Source organism: Anas acuta, chromosome 2, assembly GCF_963932015.1.
Source record: "Anas acuta chromosome 2, bAnaAcu1.1, whole genome shotgun sequence".
NCBI lineage: Eukaryota > Metazoa > Chordata > Aves > Anseriformes > Anatidae > Anas > Anas acuta.
This window is the reverse complement of record NC_088980.1, coordinates 119,191,346-119,218,315: the sequence shown is the minus strand read 5'-3', so window position 1 is coordinate 119,218,315 and position 26,970 is coordinate 119,191,346. Positions and strand designations below refer to the sequence as shown.

At 40.4% G+C, this 26,970-nt stretch overlaps 1 protein-coding gene across 6 annotated transcripts in view; it reads right to left on the bottom strand.

The window, feature by feature from the left end:
- The window catches only part of FAM110B (family with sequence similarity 110 member B), a 108,503-nt gene that overhangs the window by 48,082 nt on the left and 33,451 nt on the right, over positions 1-26,970 (bottom strand). The window contains exon 1 of one of the 6 annotated variants that reach the window (XM_068671917.1): positions 8,695-8,846. The exons of 3 other annotated variants lie outside the window; for them this stretch is intronic. The gene's annotated coding sequence lies outside the window, so the exon portion shown is untranslated. Of the gene's footprint in view, positions 1-8,655; positions 8,847-26,970 lie in introns of those variants that run through there. 2 more of the 6 variants (XM_068671916.1, XM_068671919.1) reach the window with 2 other exon arrangements.

Sequence of the window (26,970 nt, the reverse complement as noted above, 5' to 3'; positions counted from 1 at the left end):
ATATGGACCAAAGAAAATAATCTAATCAAGTGTAAAAGGCCTAACTGCTAAACTAAAATGAAACAAGCAGGGAAAAAAACTGCCCCATTCATAAGGATTAAAGGATTTATCTGATTAATTTTTCAAAATTCAATAAAAAAAGAATTTCAAAACTTCTTACTGGCTGTGATTGAAGCTGAAGCAAGGAACTAAGCAAGCTCTCAAATAGAAATTGGTTTCTTTCATCTTCAAAACAGATTTTTTTTTTCCAAATGCCTTCACTGCAAGAAATGTCTATGTACCATTTCTAAGATGTTATGTCAGAACCTGTAAACAAGCAGGAAAAAATAAATCCCTCACCATATTTGAGCACAGAGGATCAGAACAGAAAATATGGCATTGTCATGTATTTAAACAGTAAAAATCCAAATGCTTGCCAGAACAAAGATGTTTCTGCTATTTCAAATATAAAACCTCAGGCCTGCACTCTTTGCCACTTGTCTTGGCCAAGATGTAAACAAAGACGACCTCTTCAGCCCCAAACAATGTAATATTAATGATGGTGATCATTTAAACAAGGAGAAAATTACTTTAATTGGGGCTGAAAAGGAGAAAGAAATCTTGTTAATATTATAAGGCAGGAGTCACGGCTTTGAAGGGATGGGATGAAGAGCTTTGCCCTTCTCCCACAAAGTTACCCAAAGCATACTAGAAAGGATGCCCGTGGACAGCTTCCTCCAACACTGCCCTGAGGGTCATCTGGTGCTTCGTTTGTACATACCCAAAGACCAAATTTAGTTTTTGTAGTCAGCCTTGTCCAGCTTTCCAGTTTTCAGCAATGATGTCAGACCAACACAAAGGCTGCAGAAACAGGGCTAAAACAAGCAGAACAGTAATTACGTGTGTTTAGGGCTCCAAAAAGTATTTGCATAAATACGAAGTGTCTGTACAGTGTTCTCAGCTCTCTGTGTTTGCTATTGGATTTGGAGCTACGTTTTGTTGGGAGGGGAGTCCTGCTGGGGGTGCACCTCCCTCTTCAGGCCCAGAACCTTTTATCCTCCTCTTTCTCTCATGCAGACTTCCTTCTGTGCACTTTCTGCCCACTTAAGCTTAACGCAGTCCCTCACAAAGATGTAATGCTGTGTAAGTGGTGCCCAACTGAAACCATCTAAGAAGAATAAAGCTTTCTGCAAAGCAATTTTATATAGCGCTTTTGACTATACAGACTTAACATATTATTGCGGGAGGGAAAATATGTAAGAAACATTTACAATGGCTGCATAAAGCATACAAAACAAGTGTGGCCTGTATGAAATGGAAGTTTTATATGTAAGAAAATATATAGAATAATCTCCATAAGCAACCTTTTCTCATCTCATTTTCTCCGGTTTGTCCTAGACTCCAGTTATGTTTATACAGCAGCTACAAATGGGTAGATGTATGCTTATCGTATGCACACGTGCACACTCACACATCAGGATAGGTATAAGTGAAGTAATTTCAGATAGCAGGACTAATACAGCAAAAATAACTTGCCTAGAGGTGAGAGGCCTTACGTGGTCAGCTGTTTGGTGATCTCTGATCACAGAACTGCAGAACAGCTGAGCCTGGAAGGCACCTCTCTCTCTAGGTCATCTGGTCCACCCTGTTGCTGAAAGCAGGGCCACCTACAGCCTGTTGGCCAGGATCACATCCAGATGGCTTTTGGGGATCTCCAAGGATAGAGACTCCATCATCTCTCTGGGTAACCTGTGCCAGCCTTTGTCCATTCTCACAGTGTAAAAAAATTCAAAAAAATATTATGCTTATATGGAATGTCCTTCATCTCAGTTTGTGCCCATTGCCTCTTGTCCTGTCATGAAATACCTCTGAGAAGAGCCTGGCTCCATCTTCTTTACTCCTCCCCAAGAGTTATTTATATACATTGATAATTCCATACTTGATTTTGGCAAGAAGCAGGAAAAAAAAAAGCTCTGTGTAGGATCCTACTGCCTCCACTAGTATGTTCCACAAAGTCAGAAGAGCTGCTATAAATGGCAGATGTACGTATTTCTTGGAGATGAGGGAAGCATCAATCCTGTTTCAGCATGCTTGCAAAAAAAAAAAATCAATAGTAATTCAACACCAGATGGATTCAGTATTTGTAGATGTCTTCTAAGAATGGATTTAAGACTTAGTTGCAAACACGCTTTTGATGCAAGTTTAGGCTTCAGAGTCATGCTGAAGTAAAATAAGAAAGTGTAAGTTGCTTTGTAGCATAAGGAAAGAGAAAATACATGTAGAAACTCTGGCTCTTTAGAGATCTAAAAACCACAGTCAACAGTAACGAAGCATCACATTTTTTCAACATGTACCATAGGAAAAAATCCCTTATCTAGCCACACTACAGACAACGAACCCAAACCCTATATACTTCAGCCAAAATATTTGCTTGGCTGTTGCTCTGCAAGGACTTGATGTAAGCACAAACAAAACCTCCTCCCAGAGCAGAATCAGAGCTGTTGGCCTCCAGCGGGACCCTTTAGGCAGCAAATTTGCCAAGTAGCCAGCAAAGAAGAGCAAAATCAACATGACACTAAGCCAGAATGCACCCACGCGGTTTGTAGCCCTGCAGGCAGCAGGGAAGCTGTGAAGATTCAGGTCAGTGCTGTGCCGCTGCTGCCTGAGACACCTACAAGAGGGGAAGGAGCAGCTCCTCAGGTCACCACCTTATAGAGGCCCCAAGGATGTGGGATACCTGCATGGAGCCATGATCGAAGGACACAGGCCCTGTTTTCAGAAAACACTGATTAATCACTTTGGAAAGCCCTCATGCAGAGATGACGGGGATGACAGGAAGATGAAGAGGGACACTTGCTTTCAGCAAAGAGGTAAGAGAAGAAAAGCTGAGGTGCCAGACTTGGAAAGGTCAGGGGTAAGATTTGTGCTTCTCAAAATAAGCTTTCCATGCAGGATCCAAGGACATCTTCCATCAGTAAGCAAATAATATCAAAACAAGAAAAAGAAAACAGGCCTTTTTTGGTAAGAGAACTTGAATTCTTCACCTGCATGCCCTTCTTGGCCACCTCCACCTACGAGGTATTTTTGGATATTCCCCACTGAATAGGGAGTGGTGATTGCGAAGATGTCAAAGAGCAGAGGGGTTGAGTGGCAGATAGAAGCTGAAAGGCAGAGAGAGCTTGATTGGAGAGAGTGAATAGAAAAGAGAAGATGGATTTGAATGGGAAAATGGGGCAGACAAATTTAGAAAGGAGACAGGGAAGAAAAAGAACTGTGAACGTTTAAGGACAATGAGGCCATCTACTACTTCAAGGTCCTGTTCTGTTGCACCCACCACAATACCTGCCTTCCACATTAAATTACCAGCAAGCACACTGCCTCCGCTGAGCTTCACTGAGTCCCTGGCTACTCGGAGGCCAAAGCAGCAACCTGCATTCCACAATATGCCAAAGGAAAATGGGGGGGCAGAGGGAAGGCACACGGATTTCAATAGTGTTGATGTAACAGTAATGAAAGAGAAAGGGATGCAGTTTATCGAGTCCCTCATACATCTTCTGATTAGACTGCTGTTGTAAGATCACAGTAGAAATACAAAGCTGCACACTCATTTCTGGATGACTGCAGTGCCCAAAATACCCAGTGCCAATTATGACACTGAGACAGAAGGATATCATCCTTATCCTGGCAAGTTTGTACTGTCAGTGCTTACACAGGCAAGAGTGGTTATACTGATCTTTTTTCACCCTTTTAAAAGACATTTGCAGTGATGGTTTATGACCCTAAAGCACAGACTGTTCAGCCTACCTTGCAAGCCCACAGCCTGTGGTCACATAAAAGATGCTTCGATCTTCATATCTGTTTTTTCTCTTCCTCTCTTGCCTTTTTCTGCCTAGATAATGCAGGCAGAGAATGCTTTGGGACAGAGGCTGTATCATATTGTGTGTCTGCATTATCAGCCATCTCATCATATTAATATCTCTCCTTTATTATCATTACTTTATTATCACTACCTACAAGAATAGTACCCAGATTTTAAAAGAGCTGATTATAACCATTGACTGCAAACAGATACAGGAGCCAAACGTTCCCAAACTTCTGAAAACATACGTACCCATGCAAACCTGCGTGTCCAAATTTCTCTCCATTTAAGTGGCACTGTTAACCCATATAAGTTATACCGCACATTGCATGACTTGGATACTGAAAGCATTCATACTGACTTCCTAGCTAGGAAATAGAACAGCCTGATCGTTGGGCTAGTCTATCAAGTCCCCAAATGCTAAGGTCCTGTAAAGGAAAGGCAATAATTTAACATCCTTCCTTTTTGTCATTGAGATTTTGTAGTATGCACGTTTTCATTAGGAATGGATGCAGTAAAAACCATTCCACAAAGCCCAAGAGATATACAGCCAATAAAATAGACGGTCATATAATCATCAGCAGTATAAATAACATACTGCTTCAATTAATAAACCAACATACCACAGACGTATCAGGCACAACAAGCACTGTCAGTTACGGAAGGGAATAGATGATTCACGTTTAAGAATGACATGTTTACAAATTGAGGGTCTGGGTTGAAAACTTCAGCTGCTCTGTGGAAAGACTGCAGCGAGCAGCGGTGCCTACAGGTGGCTGAGAGACATCCACGAAAGACAATGAGAAATGAGACAGGAATCTTGTTGCCAGGCTTACCCAGACAACAGCAACCAGGATTACGATTTGCCAGTTGCATTCTACATTAAATCTATCAAGCCATGTTCAATACCTCAGGTAATACATTTCCAAACATACATTTCCGAACAATTAAATTGTTACAGGAGATTAAACGTAGGAAAAAAATAAAGATATGTATCTGTTTTGTTTTCAATCCCACCCCCCCTCAAGATGTATACAACTGAGGGAAAACACTGCAGTTGCAAGAACCACAGTGAGAAAATATTGCTGCTTGCGTTCCCCTGATCAATAAAACACAATCTTCCTTTATATATTGCGAACTTTTGACACACAGGTGCCTAGAGGTATGCATGTTTCACCCTCTATGTCTCCAGCTCCACACAGTTAGCCCGTGGAATGAATTGCAGCAGGCAAACGAGAGGCCCACAGGAGAGGAAACGCGGCCCCACTGGAGCTACTTCCCCATTAACTGCCCACACTACCAGCAAGGAGGGGAGCTTTTTTCCTGCTGCCCCTCTTTGCCCAGCCATCTCCACACGGGGACACGGTCACATTTCTGATCCCGATCATTAGTGCTGCTGGAGAGGTGCTGGAGGAGTGTGGGGGCAGTGAGGCCTCCCCTCCTTACCACACACCTCACAGAGAACATCCCTCACCTCCTCGTCCAGGCCCCTCCTGCTCACTCCTACCCCAAAGTTATGAGATTTACAAGAAGAAAGAGACCTTCACCCAACAAAACACAGGGAACAAACAGGCTATTGATCTCCCACAGACTTTCAGTGTGCTATAAGCAGCGCTTACAGATATCCTATTGAATGTGTCAACCACTTAAGCAGACCGACATTTCATCAGCAGAGTAATAATTGGAGTCTGTTCCAAAAACAGAGGAAAAGGATAAAGGTGCTTTAGGGCACTGTTCTCATTTTAACGTAAACCTTTACACAGATCACTTACTGCTACTCAACTTTAAAAACAACACAGCATATAAGTGCAAATCCTGCAAAATAAACACGTTGGTAATATCTTAAATCCTCATCTTGACCGTTCTTCTGGAGTCTCTCATTGCTAACAAACTGCAAAAAAACGTGTTAACCTTAAGCATCACCCTTCTCTTTTAGGTTTGGTGTAGTTTTAACTGATGCAAAATTCACTTATACATGTAATGCTAAAAAGACATAATGTCTTAATAAACCAGAGGTAGTGTAATGCTGTTTATTACTGGTACTCAGCTTACTGCATATATCCATCTTCAGCTAGCAGACAAAACCAACACTTCTGAAAACACCCCTCTTCAAGGAATATGATGATTTCCATGGGGTTATAATGAGATTACTAGTATGACACTGAAAGTGTTAACAGCATACTCATTTCTACACAAACACATCTCAGTGACAGATGACTGAAGTGACTCTATGCCAGTTATATACATACACATATGATGAAACATTCCAGCAGCTGAGACATTCATTTCTGTTACATACTGCTCTGCTCTTACCATACGCACGCACGCCACACGCCACATTTTGGGTTGGAAAGAAGAGTTTCCCTTTCACATAACAAATGACTTATAGATTTAATTACAGAGCAACACATCAGAAATAAGGGCGGTTCGCAGAGCCATGCAGCTAACGTACTGCATACAGCTCCCCACAAAGAGCAGTTAAAAACTTAAACTTGCTGGCAAAACGGTAATATAAAATCTCAAAGAATAATCTGAAGTGTGCTAGATTTCCTGTAGCAATAAGCTGGTTATTGTTAAAATACGTTTATAGCAAAAAATATGGCAACTTTTTTGTTGTTGTTTACAGAGAGCAACCCATATGAACTGTTGCTTCAATTTCTTTGTTTACCAAGAAGAAAAAAAGAGGTTATTATTAAAAAAAACAGTAACAGCAATAAGCGTAGCTTATTCCTTGCTGTTAAAGCACTGCAAGTTTCAATTATAGTGTCACCAGCTCTAGTTTCATGACTGTCATTGTCTCTGGTGATGCTTGTACAGATCATCACAGCTCCTTTTGGAAGTAAAGAGGTCCACACCTTAAGAGCTACTGGTGCAGTATGCCAGTTCCATCAGGTGGTGGTGGTAGCTGTATCCACCGCCACAAATACGTTAACTTTTATAGCATTTTGTCCAGCTGTGCCTTATGTTACTTACAAATAGTGATAGCTCAACACATGAAGCAGAAAATAAAATGCAAGCTACATCAGCCTCTCTTAAAAATAAGCTGTCTGGATATGGTAAATAGGTAATTCAGCTGGGAATTTTGCTTTCTGTATTTATTTAACTAACCATTACTTATTCCTTCATGGGATGCTGTAACAAAGGTCATGAAAATATATACTTCATAAAAGCCTCTTAAAAAGGGTAGAAGGCATAAGTTAGCTTAAAACCTCTTAAAGAAGCTTCTGGTTACTAATTTGGAAGCAATGATGGAATACACGACACCCTGAGAACAACATGTCTTCACAACCTGGGACCTCCCTGCCTGAGCGTAACAGCTATTTTCCAAGTCTTCATAAAAGAAGCAACACTGGAAATAAAACCCATGTGAATACAGACAATAAGGTAACTATTCTAGTCGGTAGCAAAAATTCAAAGAAACTGTTAGGTGCCAGCTGTGATTTAAACATCCCAAACATTTTCTTTTTGAACACACCGTCACAAATACAAAGCATGCGTAACTGCTGTACCCACAGCCATATGAAGTTAAGAAATGAGCATTTATCTATTTGCTAAGGGCATCTATTCAGGAGGCACGGTAGTTTCACACCACATGGTTTAGGAGCAAATTACTTGATTTTGCTTTGGTCTATGCAGGAGGGAGAAGAACATCCTCACTGAGAGGTGCGGAGGGAAGAGTGAAGGCTAATACCAAAATAGCTCCCGTTCCTGACACCTTTCTGACACTGGCTGAGACAAGCGACTCGTACCTCAGACGCATGGTGGCAGCCAGCCAGCCGGATGACTGGTGACTTAATACACAAGTTTATGTGGGCTCTGGAGTCTGACACAGACAAGGGCATCAACTTCCAAGTCTCAACAGTCAGCCTCAGTATTCAAACACCATCAAATGAAGCATGGCTATATTAAGACTTTATATATATATAACTCCATGCGTGCTTCCCTCTGTTCTGAGCAGCTTTCACGGTAAAAAGTGCTCATTAATTATACATGCTTTTTTATTGGAAAAGTTGTGATCAATTGATGCGTAGGTCAAGAATGAGAAGAACTTAAATGAGTATATGACGCTAGTAAATACTGTATTAGTCTCAGAATCACAGAGGAAAAGACTGGCATATGCATCTTGTTTCATCCTACTGCTGAAGGCAGTTCTGACAATAAACAAGCCTTTGGGCCAAAATTCAGCCTTTGAGAACAATACAGGCATTTACGTCTATATGTGTGCGTGTGCAAGCAAAGGATATACTGCAATCTACCAGGCAGGGTGGCTTTAGTTTCATTTTGAAAGCCACTGAATATAAAATCCTGTGGATGAAACAAAGAATCCACCCAGACATGAAGGCTACAGCATCTTTGTTGAAAGAACAATAGAATATTACTCCTCATCCCTCTATCTTTCTGCTAGAGCAGCATCAAGATAGTTATTGCTCTGATCAAATTAAAGAACGCTTCACAGAATTAGTCTTTAAACTAATCACTGTTTAGAGATTTCTCTTCATGTACCAATAGTCATAAATGCTCTAATTCAATTGCTTTGCAGAACACATCTCAATAAAAGAAATATTTCTATTAGCATTACAAAAGGCAACCAGTAAAATTACTCAAATGCATAGGCTCAAAATTTCACATGAAAGCAATATTCCCACACAAATACACTCTATTTTTGTACTAAATCCACTCTAATGACATTTTGTAATCTGACGGCTCTCCCACTGGAGTACACACAATATTAATGAAGGCGAGATCAAATTAAACAGATGACATGATTAACAGTATTCATTTCATGCATGACTGTGTTTTACCGGAGAGATAAAGACCTGAAAGTAATTACCACGAAGTAAAACTCCTCCACCGACCTCTCCGCTCGCGGCTAGCAGTCCTTAAGCACTGATGTTTTATAACAAAGACCAATGCCTTTCATCTGCGGGCTTGCTTTTACGCTACGAGCCGAGCACCTCTACCGTTGCGTGCACACAGTACCTCTGTATCTATGTCTGTAATGCAGCACGAAGATGACTGGGGAAACCTATCAAACCGGCAGGCAGCAGCCTCGCCCGCCAATAAGAGCCAGGCACATGCAGGATCCAGCACATGCTCTCTGCAGCTCCCACCCAGCCAGCCCAGCGCTGCTTAGCGGGCTGCTCAGCTAATTATAGCTGCCTGCCCTAGCGCCGAGCTGCTCAGCCACCCCACACCGGGACCTGCGGCGTGGGCACGTCGCACCTGCCAGCCAAAAGCATTGGGATTTGGGGCTGCTATTCAGCCAGGTGCAGGAAAATAGTAACAACAACAATTTCTGTGTTTTGCTGTTTTGGCTTTTCGCCCCTACCCCAAAAATGATTTGCCTCGGAGGGGGTTGTACCCGCCTCTGAAAAAGGGATATATTTAGGAGCGTGCCTTCGGAGCTGACCACTTGTGGTTTGGTGTATCTATCAGAGTGAGACAACAGGACATAAGCAGTTGACTGTCAGTAGGGATTCTCGTTTTGAATGCACACATTACCAGCGTGATACCCACAGTAGGTCTCAGACTGATTTATATACTACAGTTCACAATCTACAAGGCAGACCTTTTACCAGCAAGGTACTAAATGCACACTTTCAGTGCACAGTAGCCCTACAGAAGTCAACAGGACCACCTCTGTCCTTACCATCTACACGTGGGCAGATACTCAGATGACCTGAGGGCTTCTGTGTGCACTGGCACAGGAAGTCCTAACTAAGCTTTCACGAGGCTTTGGTGGAAACGCCAGGGAAATTTTTGCCATTATGCAAAACAACTGAACTCATTTGGAAAATACTTTCAGTGAGCCAACACTCCTTAGAGGTATGGGGAACTTATTCAAGTAAACCTTACGTGCATCTTATAAATATGCAAGTACACAAAAGTAAGTAAAGTTTTGATCTAAGAGAGCATCGCATATTAGAAAGATGCCAACAGCTCCTACAGTTATTCAGGATACAGAGTATTGGGTAAATAATAATGAAAAGAAGATACGAGCACGGCAATTTAGTAGTGCTGAGCAGTATATTACGATAAATCTTCTGATCAGCACAACAAAATTCTGAAGTCTCCTGATTCCTCTATGGTTCATATATTCACTTGTTCTATAGTGGCCAAATGGTTTCTAAATTTCACTGTCAGGATGGAAATACACAGTTGGTTTTTCTGAAGTGCCAGGTAGCTAAGCTGCCTCTCATGAGACACAGTAGATTTTTCAGGACTGATATTGCCATAGTATCATCATAGTACAGAATTAGGTGTATATAATTTTAACACACATTGTTAAGAGATGTTCCACTACATTACACATAAAACATACCCATAAACGTTACACTTACAAGACCCAATTCAATAATGAGTTTCTATGTGCCCACGTTGGCATTTTTTCCAATTCTTTATCAGCACCATACAGTATCAGGTACAGTCCAAGTACATGATAAAGGTTGTTCATAAACATTTATCTATCGTATTTTTACTTCAGTACAAAAATTATATTTGCTACTGCATAAAATGTTACCGATAGAACAAGACTTCCATGTGGTAACAGGGCAAGGCCGTATTTATTGATAATATGCAAATAGCTGTGTCACAGCTTTCTTAATCTGCCAGGGAAAATTGCTCATAAAAAGAGTCATTCTGTGCTAGGAGCAGACTTCATTTCTATAAGAAAAATATTCTCAAAGCTATATATTGCGAGAAATAAAAATGAAATGCAGGAAGAGTGACATTTTGCCCCTTGAGTCAACTTTCAGTCAACATTAAGTTTTGTGTTGCAATAAACTAAGGAGTTTATTTTATTAAGTCTTCCTTTTCGGATTACATCATCTAAGGAGCTCATCAATTTTTATAAACCGTGCTTTTTAAAACTCTGTGGAATATTCCAAGTTTTTCAGCAGCATGGCTTGAATCCAGAAAACTATATATTTCATGAATAACAGCAGGGGGCTGTTACACACAGGTTAAAAACTTAATTTAAAGAGAGTTCAGGAGATGTGAATCCCAGTGAAGAAGATTGACAGTTCTTTGACGATTGGATCTACAAGGACTCTTCTAACAACATTTTACCAAAGGTAGCAACAGGGGAACGAGCCTGAGAGTCTTGACCCTAGTCCTCTGATCCAGCTGCTGGGGCTACTCCTGTATGGTAAGCAAAGACAGACACACGCAGGAGGCTCTAAAGGCATTCTTTTAATCTAATCCACATCCACAGACCACCAGGCCACCTTATGACAGGTGACAAAAAGACCCAGAGTCCTTTAAAGATTAATTAATTAAGTTTCAGCTGCATGTCCCCTGCTGGCCCAGCAGCTCCCCAGGCCCTCACAGATCCCTCCTGCACAGGCCCAGCCTCCTGCCTCCTTCCCATGAGCTTCTGGCTCTGAAAGAAAATGAAGAGTGTTCTTTTTTAAGCTGTAGTTGGAGGCCAGCCCTACCACATCCAACGTGACATGGCGGCTCAGGTCCTCCAATACAAAGCTTCCTGGTTGACAACTGCAAATCTGGTATTTCAAGAGACATTTTCTGCAGCACAATGAGCACTCACGAAACCTCTGTGGTTAGCTTAACAGGCCAGCTATAACAGCCTGAATTTCTGTATCTATTCTATTCAGTCACTTCTACCTCCTCAGACAATCTGCTGGGAAAGGGAGGTGCAAGGAACAGCACCTCGGGTCTGATGTTTGGAGCCTGTGGTGGTTCAAGAGGGCAAAGGCGGTCAGCAAAAACCCCTGCCGAGCACAAGGCAGAGCTCTGCCAGCCTCCTCGCTGCCCGTGGTGACCGCACACAAGTGCCTGGATCACACATAGGACCTGTGACAGGATGCAGCCACGAGTATGCATGCCAGCTAGGGAGGCTGGGAGAGGTTTCCTAAGGACACAGTAACAAGAGGCTTCACAGCCCCAGCAAATCTCTGTTGGAAGTGTGCAAGTTGTGAAAGGTAGGCGAGTTGGCCAATATTCGGCAGGCTTTCATAGAAAGCAAAAGCCTGTCCCTGGCACAAAAGATCCATCTGGGCTAAACTTCGAGTTTCCTGCTCCTCCACATGGAAGCAGAAAGGCTCTACAATGCTTTTAGAAATGAAAAACAAGGTGGGCTTTTTCCAGCTCTGTTCTTGACAGAACAGTTTCAATCAACATTTTCCGAAACCATATGATCCAATGCAGATGCCCATCAGGGAGGGGAGAAGAGAGGAAAACCTATGGATACAATGAGTTGATATGACACCAAAACCGGATCTTAAAACTGAAAATTGCCTAGCTTGCATATTAATAAATTTTACACGTCATTTAGGCACTTCTAAGTGAGTTAACAGATGCATGCCTATTTTCGTAACAAAACTTTTTCTGTGCTATGAGAGCTTTTTTAAGTACTTAAACATACAATGGTTTCAATTCAGAAATATTTTAAAATAAAAAAAAAATCTGATGTGCCTTATGACTGAACAGGTTTCACTCTGGATAACAGTTAACTTTTGACTCAAAAAATACCAAATACTGCTTGGAAACTGCTATGGCATTTACTTAAATGGGTTTTGCAAAATATAGTAAGCATATGGAATGAAAATGAGTTGAGTAAAAACGTTGTTGAATCAACATACTGCATTTCTAAAGGCAACAGTGTGTGTATTTCCAAGCTGTAGCCTTGAGAGGTTGAACTGAACCAATTACTCTAATGAATATTTTACTTGGCTTGGTGCATTCATTAGACTTTTAGAAGAAATCAAGCTAAACCATCCCATGGTTATGTATAAATAACAAACAACAACAACATGTTAAGATTAATGTATGTTGGTATTTTTTTTTTTTTTTTTTGCATTTAGACAGATTAAATGATGTAGGGTTAATTTTTTCTTTCACAAATTTTTCTATATTTCAGTTTTGATTCTCACAAAGATTTATCTAGCATTATTTTCTTTCTCTTGTGGAAACTACCTTTGATTTCACAGTAGTTACTTGGTGTGTTCTCTCCCTTCTCAACAAGTACTTTTAAGTTTAGGCAGTCTGCAGATTGGTGGTAAATGCACCATGAACCCCATCATCATTCATGGAGGGAAATAAAACACAAGTCTAGTGTTTGCCAAGTAAACTTTTCTTGGGAATTCAAAAATATTAGGCTTCAAGTTTGGCACGCAGTGTAGAAAAGCGTATCTTCATTTTACGGAGCATGTGGACATTTTGTGAATTGATCCTAATCTAAATCTGGTAAGAAAGCAGGTACCTGTACAGGTATGCATACACATACATAGAAATGGTACTGATCAAGTTTCAGAATTAGTAAGCTAACATCCACCTTTTCAGCTCTCTTTTCAAATATGCTAATTATATCTGTAAGTGTCCCAGACTGCTGCTTTAGGTGCTTAAGAACAGGTAGCGAAGTCCCAATAATCAAACCCACGATTCTCTGCAGGACACCACTAAGACTGATTTAAAACCAACTTTATTATTGTTATTATTATTATTTATAGCATTCATTATTCCTCACAGCATCCCTAAAAAAAAAAAAATTGAACCCTCCTCCCCCACCCCCAGACACACTCTGAAGACCATCACCATCCCTTACCTCTGCAGACATACACATTGGCAGTATCTTCACTGAAAACCCGGCTGACCAAAATGAAGACATCAATCTGCCACTACCACCTCTGAGAACCACGGGAGGAGCAGTCAAGCTGTCAGTAAGGTGTGTTTCATCCTGCCACTGATGGATGCCTCCAGTACACACAGTAAAGAAGGATCTGAAGTGACGCCTGATGGAAGTTTACTACTCTGAACACCTACACTTTGCCCACACAACCAGACATGGGAGAATGCAGATGTTAGTATTGTTCTGGTTGCATCCTTAAGAACACAGAAATCCCAAATTCAAATGATAAACCACTTAAAGGCTCCATGTCATCATCCTGAAATAAATTTCCTGTCACAAACCACTCCAACATCTCCATGCCAGTATCAAGCTTCCATTTCTCTCCAAGATCCTTCCACTTCTCCTTCACTGTAATGTTTTCTTCCACCTCTATACCATATTTCTGCAATCACATCAAACTACACAAACATCCTTCATGTCCTTTTCTCTTTCTACTCCACTTACTTTTCTCTACTTTTCCTCACAGCTGGGTCCATTAATTCCCCTTTCTCTGATCAGAGATGCAGTACAAACTATTAATTTTGAAATACTACACATTTGTGAGCACAACCAAGACTTTTAGAAGACTAACCTGTGCCTCTTAGCATGTCACAACTTCTGTCTATGGCTAGATGGCCATGAAGCTGGTGAACCACAGAAATGGACCACACTGTTTGTCAATAATATGGTAAGCATAAAAATAGTCCTAAATAGTGGATCCATATAGCGTACACTTGACTTCCATAAAAACAATGATCACGACCCCAGTGAGCCAAAAGCTGTAAAATATATTACAGAAATAGCCTCTGCCTTCAACAACAGTCAAGTGAAAGAGATGCATTAGCAGAAAATAACAAACAGGTTAAAAATAAACAAATTGTGACTGATGTAAGATTCTGAAGTCATAACACGAGGTATAATGGTAGCAAAAGTCAATTGCTTAAAAAGACATGGGAGGTTAAAACTACATTGGAACAGGCCACAAGGGGGCTTCGTAAGTGGGGATACATCTTTTGTACTCACAGTGGAAAATAGGGATCCCAAGAATATCATTTAAGCCAGAAAGCTGACAGACAAGTACAGACCTGTTCCTGGATTTTCCTCAGTGGTAGCACAGGAGGAGAAAAAACAAACATGCACTGTAGTAAGTGCACTCCAGTAACTCCACAGTATTAATCTTCATCACCACTGCAGGCACTTTCTTCTCCTTTTCTATTTAGTATCTTCTTCACTATGACCGGCTTACTGCAATCTGTGACACAATCCGATCTAACCAAGACATCTATAGATTGGCCCAGGAAAACTTTAAATGCAAGTTTTCCATCAGAGGACAGGTGTAATTTTTCAGAAATGCTATGTTGCAAACAGCACAAATAGCTGAAGAACGAGGTGCAGCATTCCCTCCTTTGAAGGAAAAATTGTCAGACTTGCTCACTTCTGTAATTAAGGATGTTATTTCCAATTCTGGGTAGAAAGTGCAACTCTGTGGCTTTCTTTGATCTTCTGTGATGACAATGAAGACCTATCAAGCTCTCTAGAGCCCATTGTTTTGGTTTTTTTATTCTTCAAAGACTGTTTTCCGCTCTCTTACATCTCCCTACCCAAGAAGATGTTTATGTTGAGCTACAAGACACAACTAGAAAGCAAGTCAAGGTGCGACTGTCAGAACATGAAGCGGTTCTTCGCCGACGCTAGTGCATACAGGCACCCACTCGAAAACTATCCCACTGCCAGCGAGCTCGCTGGGAGCTCAGAGACGGCAAACCTTAGAGACTTCAAGTCTCTGGTCCACACCCATAATCCAGAGTTTCAGAGCAACTCTCAGATCCCAGAACTGTACGCAAGAGCTGAATATATTCAGCACAATGAATCCCAGATGAAAACTAGCTTTGTATGGGACTGGTTATCATTTCAAGGCTAACGAGTCTGAAGACAGCCTACTAAACTTCAAGCCTTTTTAGTACAGTGTAAAATAAATTTAGATCTCAATGTTAGAAAGACTGTAAATTTAATGACTAGAAATTGTATCCATATAAAACCAACAAGTGTGACACTGTACAGAACCCAGTCTCACAGTCTTCATACAAGAAACCAGAAGCATTTTGCCGGCACAGATTAAAAAGCCTCTCCAGGAAGAGAGGCTTAATTATTTAATGGAGCAAGGCAAAAAGCCCTTGTACGAATAACTCTTCAGGACCTATTCCATACAACGTTCCTGAACAAGAGTGCACTTATACCTTGGGCAGCCTATAGACCCAGCAGCTGCAAGTTTGTGGGGCAGATAAGATCCCAGACCCTGCTTCCAAGTCTGCTTGTGGCTTTTAGCCAGTGCTCTAATGTAAAACGTGCAAAGAACTCACATAACTAGGGTTATGAAAAATTAGTATAAATGAAGACAGATGAATGCCCAAACCTAAAGCCTGGAGACTCACACCCCTTGTTCTCCCCCCCCCCGACCATCTGAACAGATGGTCCCCTTCCAGCACAGTTCTCCACCTAAAATGAGGGGACAGTGCTGATCCCGTCACAACCAGCACAGGGGCTGCCAGCAGGGAGTGCTCTTAAAAAGATGGCAAATGCACATCAGGGGAACTCAGCAACATCCTGGGGACAAATCACTTACCGGTCTGCCTTCTCAAACCCTTCCCGGCCAGAACAGCAAGCATTTTCTGCACTTTCCCCTCCTAGGCCTGCAGGCAAAAAATGCTGCTCCATGACCTTGAAGCACATGTCAGCATAGCACAGGAACCTCATTCAAGTCACCAGCTGTAACACCATTGCCATCAATGCTATTCAGGTGGCCATCCAGAGGCTCATCCTCAGCTGGGGAGTCCCAAACCAGATGGTGCTTTTTATCCCTCCTTCATCCCAGCTGCAAATCCCCAGTGCTTCTAGGATAAGTTTCTAAAAACACAGACATCGTGATCTTCAGTCTTACATTTAAAAAACAAACAAACAAAAAAAGCCACCATCACCACAACAACAAAAAAGCCCTTTGACACCCTGGCACTGTACTTTATCATTGCTGACTACACATCACTTTAGCGGGTATTTATTTTTTTGGCACGAATTTATGTCAACATAAGATTAGGTATAATGCAGGCTGATGGTTACAGGTCTGAACCTAGTCTTCATGCAGCAGGTATGCAGCATCTTTTCTAATATTGTACACTGTAAAGGACAGCAAATTTTTTTTAGATCATTTGTTTCCTGCTTCCTCAAGCAGATGATGTCTCAGTGGTGAGTCTGAAAATCCCAAACATGCCAGAGGTGGAAAGGGAAGTCAATAATACTGTAATAACAACATTAATATTTATTTTTTTTTTTTGTCTCTGTAGAAATTAGATACAAAACCTTGGGAAAATAAAACCAAAAGGCAAGTGGCCAAAATTAAACTAAGTCAGAACTGGAGCTTTCGGTCACTCTCAAACATGCATTTCCTTCATGCTCTGTAATAATGTAGTATTCAGCCAAACAAGAAAGTCCCTCCATGCTCCCCAAATGTCCCCTTTAACCAGGGTCTAAAAAAGAAATTGCTTCAAAGCTAATCGGCAAATAAAACAGGCATTGATATTTTCAAAGCAAATTCCAGCTGGCTGTAGTCAAAACATAAGCAGCATAACCACAGTAAAAGGGCTGCTGGAGAAGGGAAACATGAGGAAATTTCTAAGTTGCATAAGTGTTTAATATTTACTTCACCGTACATAGTATTCATATTTATAACAAATTTATGTATGACAAAAAAACATTACTTCTGTACTCAGCTGCACCACCACATACAATCCCACCAGATCCCACCCGCTAACATAAATATCCTTACTTGGAAGGACCAAAGGGAAGCAATATAAATAACCCTATATACAGGACAGTTTTCATACTGACCCATCCAGCACATAAGTTATAGTGTACGCATGCCTAACCTGCAAAATCTAATCATTTGTCTCATTTAAAGTATTCAAGTTACTCTGAATACTTACAACCACACTATTTATATAATTCCGTATCTGTTTCATTAAAAACAAATTGAAATAGCTCTGAAATACTGATGCTCAGAAGACTTTAGAAAGCTCATTTTCTCTTTAGGCACTTACAATATAATCATTTCTTGTGAAAAATTAATACAGTACTTCAGGAAACAGTAGCTTCTACTATTGCTTTGTGTCTCAGCAGTAAAATGAGACAATCATACTAAACCTATGAACACTTTTTTTTTTAATCCTACTTTATAAGTTAGTGTAAAAATTGACTAGATTCAGAAGTCCCTACTCATTCAGCATGTGGGATTTAAATTAATGTTCACAGATCCGAGCATGCGTGAAGATGTCCAAAAATTATCTTTCACCTTTTGCAGTAATTACAATTTTTTTTTGGCCTCTGTATACATACTTCAACTTCAACAGAAAAGAGCAGCTGGAGTAAGTTCAGAGACTCTAAGTCTTCCGTTGTGTACTACAGTATCTCACATCAAGTAAATAACAATACAAGAGGAAGAAGTATCAAACCGTGCTAACTGGGAATACATAAAATGGACTGGTGATTTAAACAAAAAAATATCTATCCATAGAAGCTGCTGGCGGTGGAAGAGATGCATAGATACACTTGAGAAGTTTGTTATGTCTAAAAAGCCCAGAACAACAAAAGCAAAAGGAAAATGAAAAAAGCACATGTCCAAAAGACGAAGAGGGCAACTAAATCCACACCTAAGAAATATCAGGAGGCAGAGAACTCCAGAAAACAAAGCATGCCTTCCAGCTGGCAGTACCTCTTCACTCACCTCATCAACTTGCAAAGCCTGCTGGAGGCAAATCTACAAAACTTGTGACGAAAACCAAAAAAAAAGTTACTGTTGCATACATTACTTGCATCTTGCTACTACAACTCTCAGGGGAACGTACCTGTAACTACTTACAAACAAAATTATCCATACTATATCCTTCCCAGCAACAAACACAAGCAGCAGTTCAGATTTGCTAGCTGTACTTCTAGCAGTGTGGATGTACCTTTTTTTTTTCCCCCTTCTTCTCTTTACACAGATAAACAGTTTTAATTCTCATAGTCTTCAAGGCAGCCAGATGGAAAAACAGTATTGATTTCTTGTCTGAACCTCTGGAAGTCAGCACTTGGATCTTGTGAGCTAAAAAGGCAGACATCCCGACCCATGGTTAAGTACTGCCATGTCTGTAGCACATTGCATTTCCTCAATGGAGGAGCAAAGTAGTTAAGGCTGGGGTCTGGAAATCTCTGATCTATCTTTTACAAACTAAAACCATGTACTTAAATTAATCGGTTCCCATTTTCTCTAGGAGTTTCACTTGCATCACTTCATTGTGCATTTCTTCAAGTGCAGACAGCCTGAATCAAACCCCTCTGGGACCATCATCTTGGCAATGACGAACCAGCAGAATGAAGGTACCACTGGAGACGGCCCATATCAGGGACACCACAACCAGGGCAGAGCCCAGAGCAAGTAGCAGAAGGAAGGCACCTCTTTTTAAGAAAAATATCACCTCCAACTTAAAAGAGTTACCTGCTGGCAGGTATGGTTAAGTATCTTGTGTTTAAAGGTACTGTGAAAGAAGCTAGAGGACCTGTTCTCCACATCCCCTGACCATCAGCAGAAAGAGCCTTTGAAGAGCCTGCCGAGGCTGTACTCATGAGAACACTTGGGAACGCTTCCCAGGTTGTTTGGGGTTTTTGATTTTCCAAACATTGGCGAAACTGACTGTAGCTTCCAACTGAGAAAATTAAGATAGAAACAAGGATAAGAAGCTAGAACAAAGCTAAATATAGGTATAGTTACCTGATGCTTTAGATAACTGGTGAGTCATTCGAGTACTTGCACTAGAATTAAAGCATTTGAAAATTAAAGGGTGCTGGTGCTCAATCTATAGAAGAATGGAAAGCTATATTACATGCATATCCAGGCTTCACCTTACAGACCTTAGTGCTTCTCAAGATTACCCACATTTTATGCTACAAGACAAATCCATTTTGTTCTTTACACAAAGTTCTTTAACAGAAGGAGTACCATTAATTTGAAGAGACTCAAAATATTAAGCTAACGAGATATGAAGTAATCATCATCCAGGACTCTATATAAACACTTTCTTCTGCTTCCCTTAACATTGAAATTTAAAACCTTGCCTGTGACTAAAGTAGGTGAGTAAGAGCACTAACTTGGCAAAGATCATAAGCAATCATTCAAGAAAAATGTGATCTAATACTTGTAATTTGAAATTATCTTGCAATCTGACTTACAAAATAAAGAAAACAAAAATATCATTCGGATGAGTCAACATTTTCATTACAGGCTGCCTATTATAGTGAAAACTCAAGTGAACGAGCATTGCAAAAGAACGTGTTCTTATAGAAATGGGTTATCAAGATGTAACTTGAAACAGTCACAAATTAAGCATGGGGTATATAGGTTTATCCATTCCTCTGAACCTACCTGTTCTTATTAGTAGAACACCGAGGAGAAAGACAACGTAAATATTAGAAAGCCCAACGGAGGACAAAACCCCTGCAGGAATAATCCACAGGTAACAGAAAACTTCATCTAGAATTGATGTGAATATATCAAGCTTGGATATGAGAATAATTAAGTTTTAATGCCAAGCAATTCTAGGCAGAGATAACTTAAATCACACTGAAGTGACTGAATAGTTTTTGGCTGAGGTCACTTATCTAAGGCTTGCTCTCTGCTTGAACAGTTCACCACAGAGCGCTTCTTATCACATACTGTTTGTGTGACACATGAGAAAATACTTTCACTCCTCTGGAGGCTTACAGCACCTAATCTAATATAAGTTACAAATTGTGGCTGCAGCAGGCAGAAGCACTAAGAGACAGTGAGTCATTTTTTTTTTTTTTTAATTTTTTTTAAACACTATTAAACAGATCTATGCATAAACACGTCTCTTCCTTGAAAACACCTTATAGATCAGAAAATTATTTTGAAGATGTTGGCATGTACAAACCAGGGAAGGTTGATATAGGTGGCAGATTATGCATTTATCTAGCATAAGCATTTATGCTTATTAAGTCCATTAAGAACCCTGTTATTAAGGAGTTTATTAACTGCTAGGATAACAAGCTCTTCTAATGCAACTGCAGGAGGACTCAGGGACAATGCTGAAAAATGAAGTCAACTACCAATGAGCTCAACGAAAAAATGATTTTCTATTCTTTGCATGCTTACAGAATTCATACAAATCAGGGAGCCTGGTACTAGGTTCTTGGGAAAAAAAATAAACAGGGTTTATTTTCATTTACCACACCATCTAAGAAACTCCAAAAAAAATCAAAACAATTAAAAATAAACTGAGATGAAGCAAACTATTTCAACAGCCCTGAGTGGAACCATTTTGTCTTATCACACAGCAGGTAATTCTGGATGACTTACCATGATAAGCACCATGACATCAGCATCCCTACAGAGGAATAAGGCCTATCTTGAAAAGCTACATTCAGTGGTGGAACAATGCTACTTCTGGCAAATTGGACAACAGCCCCAGAACTGGCAACCATGGTTGTAAAATTGCAGGAAGCCCATTTAAGACTCCCTGTTTAACATGTATGGAGAGCTTTCCTCCTCCATGAGGAGCTCCTTCCAGAGCAGAGAACGAGGAACCCCAGCTTTCTGAGCAGCTCAATGCCCCATACTGATACAGGTCAGCACTAACCAAGGCTAAGTGAAAAATCCGCGGCATGCATTTAATGCTTGAGATTAGCAGACAATTGCTCAACGTGACCTACTGGCCCCATTTTTGTTTGTTTGTGTTTTTTTGGTCTTTACATCAAGTCCATTACATGACTAAGTCTGGTAGATGCAATAGTAGGATTATACCATCTAATGCCTTAAATCCGTAAACTTTCCCACTCTGGCATAGCCCCCAAAAGTTTTTGGTTAAAAAAAAAAAATATTTGATTTACCACAGAGATTAAATTCCTTTACAATGGAGCTAACATTCATTGTGTTCAAAAAAAGAGAGGGAAGGGAAGTTAATTAGTTCTCTTTTTAAAATTCTCACAAACTCCAAAACTTTATTTTGTTTATTGCTCTTCCAGCAAATAAAATCATATACCTAGTATTTTAATAGTGTGCTTCTGCAATCATTGTAACTGACAACTTTCATCATCTCGGAAAATGTATCCACTAAGGAAACAACATGAACTTCTGGTTAGCTTGTTCATTTACTAGGGGAGTGCCATGGGTGGAAGATTTGTGCATCTCTTATGACAATAAATACTACAGTAGTCAAGTTGAAGAGAAAAGCTTCAGAAAAATAGAGCTTATAACTCATCCTGAGTCATTTATGCATATCAACAGTGACTAGTAGTCGGGTGCTTATCAAACCACTGAATTTTTTAAAAATGTTCAGTTTAGGAAAAACAATCATACAAAAGAAGCAATCCACACCCCTCTCCCCCCAAAGTAATTTCCTCTAGAAAAAAAACTAACTGTAGGAATTCAGGTCTCTATGAGAAGATACACAAGCTACAGGTCTGCTTTACATGGGACGTGCTCCAGCAGCAAGAACCCTGAGCCACCTGGGGGACGAGGCAAAGCTCCAGACAGGGACCCCCACACGAGCGCTCCAAGTCCTACCCATCACTATTTTCTTCATTACCTTGATTTGGAGAAAACTAAAGAAGTGTAGGATATGCCTTTTTTTTGGGGGGGCAGGTTTTTTCCTCCTATGTACCTCCTTAATTAGGTCAGAGCTTCAACACAACCAGGCGGAAAAGGCAAAGACCACAAGGTGATCCTCCTAACACTGTGGGGCACCTTAAGATTTGAAGGCCATGCACAATGCAGGAGAAACCCAGCTGGGAAGTAGAGTTTGTTTTTTCTTTCTGCATTTGATGACCTTCACATGACAACTCCGAGAAAATAAGAAGTACTGAACCCAGGAACTCCAGCAAGGGTCTAACTAAAGCCCATAAATATCTCAAAGAAGTGGATTGATGTTGACAAAAGCTTATGCAATCCAAATAGCAGACAGACTTGGACTGTGCAGAGCTCCTTGGATATGACTTCACAGCAAAGAGGCTTTCTTGTAGTTTTAGGACTCTGGTTATATAACAGATATATAGAGATATGTTTTCATACTATTCACTGACCTTTCTCCGTATCACAGTGAGCTTTACACTCTTCTTTTTCCATCACCAACCTCAGGCCACATTATAGTTGACCTACAGCACAATAACATGGCTGGGTCTGAAATCCTTCAAGGATAAGTAGGCAGACACTAAACAAAAAAGCTGAAGGAAATCATTCTAGCAAGGAAAGAAAGATACATCTTATTAGATCTTGTCCCTTCCTTCTCTCTGCCTCTTGCAACTTTCCCTGTCTTTGTATGCTGGCCCACCTGTTGCCAAAAAGGACAGCCCATTTGGGCTCATTCTTTACCTGTCAGAAATGCCCTGCTGGGCTCTCTTAAAAACCCTCCACAGCCCTATACCCATCCTCTTTTCTGGTGTTTCTGCAACACTAACCATGCTGCAAAGAGAAATTCAGTGAACCCCATCTCTTTCAACTGCTCTACCTCCACAGGCTGTCCAAGCCCGGCTCACTCTGTAGCTCCATTTCTCCACCAACCTCGCTGCAATGCTCTGTCCTGATAACTCTCGTGTGTCCCTCCTTCCTTGCTGTGGCACTTGTGCTGCCATCCACTCACTCCCCTCTTGCCCAACGCCTGTTTTTCCTCCTCTAAGACCTTCCCCACACTCTGAGGCACCAACCAACCTGTGTTCCCCAGTCTACCCCTCACTAACATGCCTTTACCAAGCAATCTCAGCCTCACTGTCAGCTACTTTCTACCACCACTTCCCCTCTTCCAGGGCAAGACATTTTTCTTCTAATGCTCCTGACAACACCACCTCCCTCAATGCACAACTGTTTTGCTCCTGAGGGCCACCATATAGGTATTTTTGATAATTCTTGGGCTTGACTAGTCCAGAACCCTTCCTCAGCACCGAGTTTTCTAGATAACATCAGTGCAGTATGTTTCTCTATACTAATAAAACATTTCACATGATGCCACGTAGGAAATTATCAGTTCAGGTGAAGATGATCACTACAGAAGTGGGAGAAGAGCTGAAGCAATTTATAAATGTGACCAAAATAGTTACTACAAAGAAAAGACAAGAAATTATTTTGAACAGAAAAAGTTCCTACATCAACAAAATTATGCTGGTCCCAGCCTTTTTTCCTATTTTCTTAAGATGCCTTGCTGTAAGTTAGGAGCGTGCATTGATGAAACTTTCTGACGACACAAAGCTGCAAGGAATCATCAAGATGGAGGAGGACTGAAGTACCTACTGCACTAGAAAAAAAACACGTAATCTCATGAGTTAGAGTAGCAGAAATGGAAGGAACCGCAGTAGCATAAAGTCAGTAGCATAAAGAAGGTCAGACACTTTCACAAAACTCTGCTAAAAACCAGCATTCATCTGCTGGAAATATGAAAGGAATGAAGATCATGTGCATGTCAGTCTCAGATGAGTGTAAGCTGCTGTTATGATGCAGTCTGCGATGGAGGTCTTGGGCAAAGGTTATCCCAGGAAGAGAACAGCACACCACGTGCTCAACTTTCAGTAAGCTGGAGATAGGCAATCTTTTTCTCAGAGAAACAGAGTTAAAATAGCAGCAAGACATTTAAACCAGGAACAGTTGAACAACAGAAAACCACCAAAATTTTAAAGCCACTTCACCAACTACTCCGCTACAATCAGTAGAAATACTTCAGCAGACAACCAAGAGTAGAGCTTGCACCCTTCAGAGGTGCACAGTGAATAAAAACCATGTTGCCAAGAAAACATGATTCAACATTTCTCCTTTCAATCAGCAGGGATACAACTGAAATGCAGACTGGAGGGAACAGCCATCCATTTTGAGGAACAAGACTTTTACTGCTCACAGAAAACAGAGCCTGGTCACACATGTAATGCATAATATAACGTGTTGCCTGCAGTATAATCAATAAGATGAGTAAAACACAGTGAACTGATGCCTCAATATTCTCTCTCATAGGAGCACAGTCATATTTTTGTATCACGTAGCATAGCTGCAACACAGTGCAAGAAAAGCTCAAGCCAGCAGAGGGAGGCAGCTGCTCTCCAGGACACACATCCTTCACATTCCCCGATGCACAGTAGGAAGCCAACGAGTTTGTTTTTGTGGAAGTGAACTCACCCCTCAGCCATTGTGTAAATGTGGCTTTAAATCAAGCTGTAATTAGATTTTGCTGTATTTAACAAAACCCCTCTTGTTGCTTCTCTTTTCCAACTCTAGACAGGAAATAAATGCATTCGTGAAAGAAAAAAAGGAAAAAAAAAAGTTTATGCCTCTTCCCTGAGTATGTTTCTGGCACACATGCAAAAGTAAGTACAAAACATAAAACAATAAACTCAACAGGACACTCAGTCAGTCTTCACATTACACAGGAACACAAAGACCTCTTGCGTTGGTCCACTCTTAAACTTCAGCTTCTTTTTATCAGTGTTCTCCTTCACCACATTAACCTTGTTAAAAGATACTAACAGTCAAACAGTTGGAGTCAAGCTTTTCTTCATAAATTTAATTAACTTGGCAGAAAGCACAAGTGGAAATCTTCTGCTAAAAGCTCAGGCAAAGTAAGACTGCCACGTATTCATTTTAGGATGGATCTTTTCTTTCCCTCTTATTTTAACTATTTTGGTCACAGCACTCCTGTTTTTAACCAAACAGCTTTGTTTCCATCACAATCGTTGTACAGCCTGATACCCCTAAAATTTAACTATGTTAAATCAAATCCACATTACTACAATACATGTTGCACAAGCTGGTTTTGTTTTGTTGGTTGGAGTTCTTTATGGTCTAAACTGTGTATTTCCACTGCAGTTTACAATGCTATAGGAGTAAGTGCATAGCAAATTAAGTTGAGATTACACAGAATAATGAACAGTTTCGATAGTTTTTTTGTTTTGTTTTGACTCCAAAGCTCTCAAACTAGTTTATGGTGGCGTTGCAGTAATGGATACAATGGCAAACTGGTGCAAGCAAGTCAAGAGGACATGCCCAAGGCCATGTGGCAAGTTAGCTGTTAATCAAAGAACAAAAAGTTTCTGCTCTTAATCTAGACCCAAGAAAGCTTCTTCCTGGTGAGTCAAAACCTACTGATAACTATCTGGTCTTTGAAAAGTTTTAGATTCCTTAGAAGAAAGAAAAGAAGACCAAATGGCAATTACTTACTTACACGCATACAAATGTTGCTTAGGATTTATTTACAGAAGTTACTCATTTTTAGGACAGCTGGAAAAGCATGCCTCTTCAAAACAAACTGATTTCAAGAACGTGCTGTAACGCCCTAACTCTCTACAAATCTTCTATTATGCTGCAAGTTTGAAGAAAGCTAAGGCAGGTTTAGAGACCTCAAACAATAACTTCATTCTGAAATCAGAAATTCTCTTCATGCATCTAATTTTGAAAAACACCAGGGATAGGGAGTTTGCTGAGTGTCAAAATAATTTTCCTTTCTAAATAAAATGAGGCTTGGAGAGAGCAAGGAATTCAGAAATTCATATTATATGCACAGAAATTCTGCTTCTGAAACTGTAATTGAGCTCAGGAAAAGATCACAAGAATTTAGGATTCTAATCTTTACTGTATCTCTACTTATATAAAACATGTTAAAATGAAACATCCCACATCACAGAAATATAAGTTTGCCATTACCAAACAGACTAGGTGGACACGTATTTTCACCTTCTTTGACCCACAAAAAGCAACAGTATTTTTTTTCCCTCCTGGAAGTCTGTAAATTGGCACAGAAGGGCAATAATCCACAACTGCATGAAACACTATTAATATTAATGTCTTCCAAGCCAACATTTCCAAAAAAAAATCTGGGGAGAAATCCAATAAGGCACATCGCCAATGGTATGGGGCCATAACAAGGAAAGGGAAGTTTCTATACTAGCTCCTACAGTGGAAGCATACAATAGGATTAGCCTTATCTTATTTAAGTTTCTTAACAACAGGTCTGCATCCTCCAGCCAGTTTTCTGTTTGCAGGAGGACTCAGGTTCTGAGTAGGAGTCACTCTTACAATGAAGCAGCAATAGCTGTGCTTGGCAGAGCTGGAAGCACGAGGACAACATCAACAGCAAGAACAGTGATTCACGTTTGACTTCAGAGAAAAAAACAAAATTTCAGGCTGGATAAAAATTCTTTCTTCCATATTCAAAGCAGCTTAAAGACTACCATTTTTGTAGGTCATGCCCTGTACTTTTTGCCTGCTTTTCGATTCATATGTAGGATGGTAAGATTATAAAGTGGCTTCCACTATGGCATTTCAATTCAGATTATTCTCCACATAATAATTACTGCCTTTCTTCTCATCACTTACATACTGTTTTGCTAGTCTGAGAATGTTTTGTATTTATTCATTTCTGAAAAGGTTTTTTAATCCCTTCAAAGTACCAGAGTCCTAAGCGGAGCTAATCTCATGCTCCATGAACTT